Source organism: Nicotiana attenuata, unplaced genomic scaffold (genome assembly GCF_001879085.1).
Source record: "Nicotiana attenuata strain UT unplaced genomic scaffold, NIATTr2, whole genome shotgun sequence".
NCBI lineage: Eukaryota > Viridiplantae > Streptophyta > Magnoliopsida > Solanales > Solanaceae > Nicotiana > Nicotiana attenuata.
The window spans coordinates 214-9,649 of NW_017675140.1; the positions used below are offsets into that span (position 1 = coordinate 214).

Below are 9,436 nucleotides of genomic sequence, written 5' to 3' on the forward strand. Positions count from 1 at the left end.
ACAATTTGAGAAGCTGAAAGTTTAGTGTCATTAGCTTTGGCTAATATTTCAAAAACTTCCAATTGAACTGTTGAATGCAATACAAAGGGGAGGACTGAAGATGTTAATAGTTGCATGGCATATGTGCAGTTACGCTCTTCTTCTATTTGTGTTGGTATTTGGCTTTTGGTTGAGGATTCCATAGCTAAAAATCTAGGGATAACAATGAGCTAAAAGAGTTGTAATGTAATTTACTCTTGTAGTGTTTCCCTTTTAGACCGTTTTCTTAGGCTTTTTATAAGTGTTTTGTGACTTTGGTTACGAATTGTCATATAGTTGAAGTCTGTGTGGTTCTCTTTTCTTGTTACTAATTAATTTCAACTTTTAAGGATATTTTTTATAGTTATTTTTTAACTTTACCCCATATTTAATCTTATAAATTAGCTTATGAGGTATGGATTGCTTAGAACCATATGAGTAACAGCAATTATATATTCTATTACGCACCTAGCATTGAACATTTGGAGTCGTCTCTACGGAGACATCTGATAAAATTGTAATGAACTTGCATTTGGAGCTGGACGATATAACAATAGTATTAAGAACCCAAGAGGCGAATGGAGCACTCGGGCATTGAGTTTATCCGGATCTATACTTTTAATGCGAAACATAAATATACATATGTAAATTGTATTAAATAGTAAGTTTGAACTTATGATTTTATGGATATAATAAATTTAATACTAAAAAGCTTTAAAGTAGAACCAAATTCTAAATCCGTCAACCTAATATTGGGTCTTTTTGTTTCCTTTGTGAGTTGCATTGTTGCTTCCTATGTGAGTTGTTGGTGCGTCGAAATCTGTCTAGTTGTTGGTGCGTCGAAATTGTGATGATTAGAAGATATATGTTATTTTGATGTTTAACTAATGAAATGCTTGCTGTGCTATTAAAATTCACTTCTGCTGCTTCAAGAGTTTTTTCTCATGATCCATTTCACATTATTGTTGAAGGGGGGCTTTGGAGAATAATAAAGTTGTTTTTTAGGGGGTTACGAGTTCGAGCTATGGAAGTAGCCATTAATGCCTGTATTAGGGTAGGTTGTCGACATCACATTCCATAGGTGCGGCTCTTCTCCGGACCTTACATAAATACAAGATATTTAATGCATTGGGCTGCCCTTTCCTGCTTCAAGCATTTTTCTTATGTTCAATTTTACATTATCGTTGTAAAAATTATATTACATTTTGTACTTATTTTATTCCGAGTGTAGAATCCATAAATTTCTCTGTTAATTAATAAATACAAAAAGCTATTTAGATTCTCTCTGAAATGAGGCATACAAAGGAATCACTATGAAAAAGTTTTGGAAGTTACAAAGAGAGGAAACTTTTAATACTTTTTATTTTTGTTTTTATTTTGCATAATATTGGTCTGAAAAAATTAAACTGAATTAAATATCCAATGAGAATTTTATATAGCGTACTCCAGCTTATTTGAGACAGGAGTGTAGTTGTGCTGTTGTAGAATGTATATGTAGCGACTCGACCGGTCGTTTTGCTTCCTAGAATCATGTTCCCCTAAATAAGATTTTCCGTACATGCTTTTAGTATTTTATGACTTGCGGGGATGATTAGTCCGGGATTTGGAAGGGTTTGGGTTGAAATCGGACACTTGGTTCCTTAAGGTTGGCTAAAAAGGCCAAGTTTGACTTCGGTCAACATTTTGAGTAAACAACCTCGGAATTGGGATTTGACGGTTCCAATAGGTCCGTACGATGATTTCGGACTTGGGCATACGTTCGGATCGAGTTTTGGATGACCCGGGAGCGTTTTGGTGCCTAATATTGAGAGATAGTTCTTTGAAGGTTTTAGAAGTTCTTTAAAATTGGTTTGGATCGGGTTTTGGTGTTATCGAGGTCCAAATGGAATTCCGAAACTGAGCATAGTTTCGTAGTATCATTTAAAACTTGCACGCATAATTTGGTGTCATTCCGAGTAGTTTAATTACGTTTCGGCGCACTGAGAGTAAATTGAAGAACTTGAAGTTCATGAGTTTGATTCAATTGGTTTTTGTCACGACCCCATTTCCCAAACCCGGTCGTGATGGCGCCTCTCGTGAAGACAAGGCCAGCCAGAACAACGCAAATACCTCTTTTAAAGCAATTAATTAACATTGAAAATTCTAACACATGCTTAATATAGCCAATAATGCGGAACATCGATAATAACAAGGGAAACCATCCCGACACAGCCCAAACCGGGGTGTCATAAGTCATGAGCTACTACAGAGTTTGCTATATGCCTACAAAGTGTAATATCCGATACAATAGTCTGAAGAAAACATAAATGATGTAAGATAGGGGAGACAAGGGGTTGTGGACGTCAACAGCTACCTCGTAACTCCTACTCGCTGCCTAGTCTAGAAGGAATCAGTGCTCAGGTGCGGACTCTGCTATGCCTGAATCTGCACACATGGTGTAGGGAGTAATGTGAGTGCTCCGACCCAGTGAGTAATAATAATAAATAATAACCGAAGACATGAAAACACATAAGTGCACAAGAAAATTCTATATCAGGCAGTAAATCACTTAACGCAGTAAACAGTAAAGAGTCAAATGAAATTTCCTTTTAAAAACAGGTAAATCAGGTAAAACAACAATAAATAGTGAGTAGAAATTTGCCCCTCGGGCCCATTATCAATCGCTCAGAACAGTATCAGCCCCTCGGTCTCAGTATCAGTCACTCATCATTATATCAGCCCCTCGGGCTCACTCTCAGATCATATGGGTACCCGCGCTCACTGTGGGTGTGCAGACTCCGTAGGGGCCCCTTACGGCCCAAGCGCTATATCAACATAAGGCCTGAAAGCCTTCTCACATCACTCATAAGGCCTGAAAGCCTCCTCACATCACTCAACATATCCTCACATATGGCCCTCGGCCTCACTCAGTCCAGAAAAACATCATAAGCCCCTCGGGCATCAATAAAATAGTAGTGCTCAGCCCAAACAACAGTGGGAATATCATTTAAGTCTCAAAGTTCAATTAAAACGGCTGAGTTTGTAAAGCAGTATAGTCAACAGGACTGATTTCAAGTAGTATATCAAAATATTGAGGAAACAGCGATAAAATCCACGAAGGATTCAAGTAGTCGGCACGAAGCCCAAAATATGGCAATAGGCCCAAATCATATTGATAACAAACAAATCTCAGTCAAATACGCGGTAAAATACCAATCGGGACGGACCAAGTCACAATCACCAGCAGTAAACAACCCCGAGCCCGTCATTAAGCCCGTGTTTCACCTCAATATAGCACTACGTTGTGCAAATCCGGGGTTTTAAACCCTCAGGATATCATTTACTATCATTACTCACCTCAAGCCTGCCAAAATCCTAGCTCGCTATGCCCTTGCCTCTCAAATCGGCCTCCTCGCGTGTCGAATCTGATCAAAACCACAATGAATACATCACAATAGGCTAAGGGAACATAACCCGATTGAAAAAAATCGAAAAACATCGAAAATCATGAAATTTGTGAAACCCGAGCCCCGGGCCCACTTCTCGAATTCCAGCAAATTTTACATCAACGGATTCCTTATCTCACCACGAGTCTATGCATTTCAAGAACTCCCAAATCCGAGCTCAAATGACCCATCAAAACCCAATTTGAAATACAAAAACTCAAGCCCTAGTTCTTCCCCCTTTTTGATAAATTTTCATGAATTTCTAGGTTGATTCTACCATTAAATCATGTATTTAGGTCATAGAACTCACCTCCAATCAATCCCAGTCGAAATTCCCTTTAATTCTCGTCCAAAAGCTCTCAAGGATGTTCAAAAATGGTGGAAAAATACCTTAGCTCGCGGAATATAATGAAACTTCAGAACCCTTTTCTGTCCAGACATTTTCGCTTCTGCGATCAATAAACCGCTTCTGCGGTTTCCGCTTTTGCGGAAATTATTCCGCTCCTGCGGAGTTCCACTATTAGCCAGGACCACTTCTGCGGCCAAGGTCCGCATCTGCGGACTCCGCTTCTGCGGAAAATCATCCGCTTCTGCGGAAATCCCCCAATAGAAAAAATCCGCACCTGCGATGCCCCTCACCGCATCTGCGAGACTGCATCTTCGGTCCTATTTTCGCAGATGCGGAAATACCAGAACCAGCAAAACTCAGCAACAACACAAGTCCAAAATTCATCCAGATGGCCATCCGAAATCAGCCCGAGGCCCCCGGGACCTCAACCAAAAGTGCCAATCCGTCCTAAAACATCATTCGAACTTGCTCCAATCATCAAAACACCACAAACAACACCAAAACCATCAAATTACATGGGATTTAAGCCTAAGTTCTTCTAAAACTTCCAAAGCACACATTTGATCAAAAACCCAACCAAAACACCTCCAAATGACTTAAAATTTTGCACACACATCCCAAATCACCAAATGAAGCTACAGCACCTCTCGGAATTCCATTCCGACCCTTGGATCAAAATCTCACCTATCAACCGGAATTCGCCAAAATACTAACTTCGCCAATTCAAGCCTAATTCTACACCGGACCTCCAAAATCACTTTTGATCACGCTCCTAAGTCACAAATCATCCCCCGAAGCTAAACGAATCACCGGAAATCACATCCGAGCCCTCTAACTCATAAGTCAACATCCGATTGACTTTTCCAAACCAAACCTTGCTTAAAGAGACTAAGTGTCTCATTTCCTTCTAAAACCAATCCAAATCAACTCGTTCACACAAGACTCTTATAATGAATCATAAAGAAGCAGAAAATGGGAAAAACGGCGCGGTAACTCACGTGACGACGGGTCGGGTCGTCACATCCTCCCCAAATAAAACGAACGCTCGTCCTCGAGCGGGTAAAGAAACATACCTGAAGCCTCAAACAGGTGAGGATATCTGTTCCACATCTCCCGCTCGGTCTCCCAGGTAGCCTCCTCCGCGGGCCGACCCCTCCACTGCACTTTCACCGAAGCAACATCCTTTGACCTCAACTTCCGAACCTGACGATCCAAAATGGTTGCTGGCTCCACATCATAAGTCAAATCACCCTCCAACTGAACTGTACTGAAATCTAGAACATGGGACGGGTCTCCAATATACTTCCGGAGCATAGAAACAGGAAAAACTGGATGCACGCCCGACAAGCTGGGTGGTAGGGCAAGCTCATAAGACACCTCCCCAATCCTCCTAAGTACCTCAAAAGGCCCAATAAACCGCGGACTCAACTTCCCTTTCTTTCCAAACCGCATAACACCCTTCATGGGAGAAACCTTCAGCAAGACCTTCTCACCAACCATATAAGACACATCTCGAACCTTCCGGTCCGCATAACTCTTCTGACGCGACTGTGCTGTACGAAGCCTCTCCTGAATCAGCTGCACCTTCTCCAAGGCATCCTGAACCAACTCTGCCCCAATAGCCTAGCCTCGCCGGGCTCGAACCAACCAACTGGAGATCTACACCACCTCCAATACAACGCCTTATACGGAGCCATCTGAATGCTCGATTGATAACTGTTGTTGTAGGCAAACTCTGCAAGCGGCAAAAACTCATCCCAAGAACCCCCAAAATCAATAACACAGGCACGCAACATGTCCTCCAATATCTGAATGGTACGCTCGGACTGTCCGTCCGTCTGAGGATGAAACGCTGTGCTCAACTCCACTTGAGTACCCAACTCTCTCTGCACGGCTCTCCAAAACTGCAAAGTAAACTGAGTACCTCTATCTGAGATGATAGAAACCGGAACACCGTGCAACCGAACAATCTCCCGAATATAAATCCCTGCTAGCCGCTCTGAAGAATAGGTAGTACACACAGGAATGAAGTGCACGGACTTGGTCAGCCGATCAACAATCACCCAAATAGCATCAAATTTCCTCAAAGTCCGAGGAAGTCCAACAACAAAGTCCATAGTAATCCACTCCCACTTCCACTCGGGGATATCTATCTACTGAAGCAATCCACCAGGTCTCTGATGCTCATATTTCACCTGTTGACAATTGAAACACCGAGCCACAAATCCCACAATATCTTTCTTCATTCTCCTCCACCAGTAGTGTTGCCTCAAATCTTGATACATCTTCGCGGCACCTGGATGAATGGAATACCACGAGCTATGGGCCTCCTCAAATATCAACTCCCGAAGCCCATCCACAGTGGGCACGCAGATCTGGCCCTGCATCCTCAACACACCATCATCACCAATGGTCACATCCCTGACATCATCATGCTGCACCCTGTCCTTGAGGACAAGCAAATGTGGATCATCATACTGGCGCTCTCTGATACGATTATATAAGGAAGACCGAGAAACCACACAAGCTAACACTCGACTAGGCTCCAAAATATCTAGTCTCACCAATCGATTGGCCAAGGCTTGAATATCAACTACAAAGGCTCTCTCCCCAACTAGAATGTACGCCAAACTCCCCATACTAACTGCCTTTCGGCTCAAAGCATCGGCCACTACATTGGCCTTCCCCGGGTGATACAGAATTGTGATGTCATAATCCTTAAGTAACTCTAGCCACCTCCGCTTCCTCAAATTAAGATCCTTTTGCTTGAACAAATGCTGAAGACTGCGATGATCGGTGAATACCTCACAAGATACGCCATACAAGTAATGCCTCCAAATCTCAAAGCATGAACTATAGCAGCCAACTCCAAATTATGTACAGGGTAGTTCTTCTCGTGGGGCTTCAACTGACGAGAAGCATAAGCAATAACTCTACCCTCCTGCATCAATACACATCCAATCCCAACTCTCGAAGCATCACAATATACAGTATAAGAACCTGAAGCCGATGGCAAAACCAATACTGGAGCTGTGGTCAAAGCTATCTTGAGCTTCTGAAAGCTCTCCTCGCACTCGTCCGACCATACAAATGGAGCACCCTTCTGAGTCAACTTGGTCAAGGGCGATGCAATAGAGGAAAATCCCTGAACAAACTGGCGATAATAACCTGCCAAACCAAGGAAACTACGAATCTCTGTGGCTGAGGTCGGTCTAGGCCAACTCTGCACCGCCTCTATCTTCTTCGGGTCGACCTGGATACCCTCGCTGGACACCACGTGCCCCAAGAAAGCCACTGAACTGAGCCAAAACTCACACTTGGAGAACTTTGCATAAAGCTTCTCCTCCCTCAATCTCTGCAATACAACTCGCAAATGTTGCGCGTGCTCCTCCTGACTACGCGAGTACACCATAATATCATCAATAAAAACAATAACGAACAATCCAGATAAGGCCGGAATATACTGTTCATCAAATGCATGAACGCTGCTGGGGCATTGGTCAGCCCAAAAGACATAACAAGAAACTCATAGTGCCCATATCTAGTCCTGAAAGCAGTCTTCATAATATTTGAATCCCTAATCTTCAACTGGTGATAGCCCGAACGGAGATCAATCTGGGAGAACACCCTCGCTCCCTGAAGTTGGTCAAATAAATCATCAATGCGAGGCAGAGGATACTTGTTCTTCACTGTTACTTTGTTCAATTGCCTGTAGTCAGTGCACATTCTCATGGTGCCATCCTTCTTCTTTACAAATAGAACCGGTGCACCCCACGGTGACACACTAGGCCGAATGAACCCCTTATCTAGGAGTTCCTGGAGCTGATCCTTCAATTCTTTCAACTCCACTGGTACCATACGATATGGCGGAATGGAAATGGGCTGAGTGCCCGGCACCAGGTAAATACCAAAATCGATATCCCTGTCCGGTGGCATACCCGGCAAGTATGCAGGAAATACATCAGGAAACTCCCTCACAACTGGGACAGAATCAATGCTAGGAGTCTTGACTCCAACATCCCTCACAAACGCCAAATATGGAAGGCAACCCTTCCCAACCATACGCTGGGCCTTTAGAATGAAATCACCCTGCTAGGAACATAGTCAATCACACCACGCCACTCGATCCTCGGAACACCCGGTATAGCCAAAGTGACTGTCTTAGCATGACAATCTAGAATAACATGACACGGGGATAGCCAGTCCATGCCCAAAATAACATCAAAATCCACCATGCTCAGCAGCAGTAGATCAACTCGGGTTTCCAGACCCCCAACAGTCACCAAACACGACCGATATACATGATCTACAACAATAGTATCGCCCACCAGGGTAGATACATGAACAGGTAAAGAAAGACACCCTCGGGACGTACCCAAATGATGAGCAAAATATGAGGACACATAAGAATAGGTGGAACCGGGATCAAATAAGACTGAGGCATCTCTATGGCAGACTGAAATAGTACCTATAATGACAGCATCCAAAGCAATGGCATCTGTCTTGCCCTGAAGAGCATAAAAGCGAGCCTCACCACCGCCCGATCGACCTCCACCCCTAGGGCGACCCCTGGCTGCCTGACCCTCACCCCTAGCTGGCGGGGCGGGTGCTGAAGAAACCAGACCAGACTGCTGAGATGAGCTAGCAGCACGACGAGGACACTGCCTCCACATATGCCCAAACTCTCCACACTAATAGCAGCTCCCAGGTGCTGGAGATTGGGAATAAAGGGAACCCCTCACGCCGGAGTGACTAGCTGATGCACTCGGCCTGGAAGAACCCTGAGCAGACGGGGCACGAGATGAACTCTGTGCTGGAAGAGCGCTGAGAGATGGCTGACTCTGCTGAGAACCATGATAACCACGACCTGAAGATGCACCACGATACTCGGGACGAGCCGACTGAGCGGTCCTGAAAGAACGACCCCTACCATGCTGGAACTGGCCCCTCGAAGGAGCGCCACTAAAACTGCCAAAACCTCGAGGCCTCTTGGCCTCCCTCTCCTCTTGATCCTGACGGCGAACCGCCTCAATCTCTCGAGCTATATCAACCACCTCCTCGAATGAAGCACCCAATACTCTCTCTCTAGTCATAAGAACACGGAGATGGTAGTTAAGGCCATCAACAAACCTCCTGATCCGCTCACGATCCGACGGAACCATCCAGACGGCATGACGAGCCAACTCTGAAAACCTCATCTCATACTGAGGCACAGTCATATGTCCCTGCCGTAGCCACTCAAACTGCCTGTGCAGCTCCTCTCTGCGGGACTGGGGTACATACTTCTCCAAGAAGAGAGTGGAGAACTCCTGCCAAGTCAAAGGTGCTACACCGGTTGACCTACGCCTCTCATACGCCTCCCACCAAGTGAAGGCAGCCCCAGTAAACTGAAAAGTAGTAAAAGCCACACCACTAGACTCAAGAATCCCTGATGTACGGAGCATCCGCTGACATCTGTCGAGAAAACCCTAGGCATCTTCGCCCTCAGCACCACTAAATGTCGGAGGCTGGAGTCTACCAAACCTCTCGAGATGACGCTGCTCGTCCTCGGGCATAATTGGAGCCCTAAACTCCTGCGCAGGTGCAACTAGCTGAGCTGGAGATGCCTCTGGAGTCTGTAATCCCAGCACTACCTGCTCAGGTG

The 9,436-nt window shown here is 44.6% G+C and overlaps 1 pseudogene; it reads right to left on the bottom strand.

Annotated features, from left to right (window-relative positions):
• Positions 1-7,099: 7,099 nt before the first annotated feature.
• LOC109219723 lies at positions 7,100-7,518 on the bottom strand (annotated as a pseudogene).
• Positions 7,519-9,436: the final 1,918 nt, after the last annotated feature.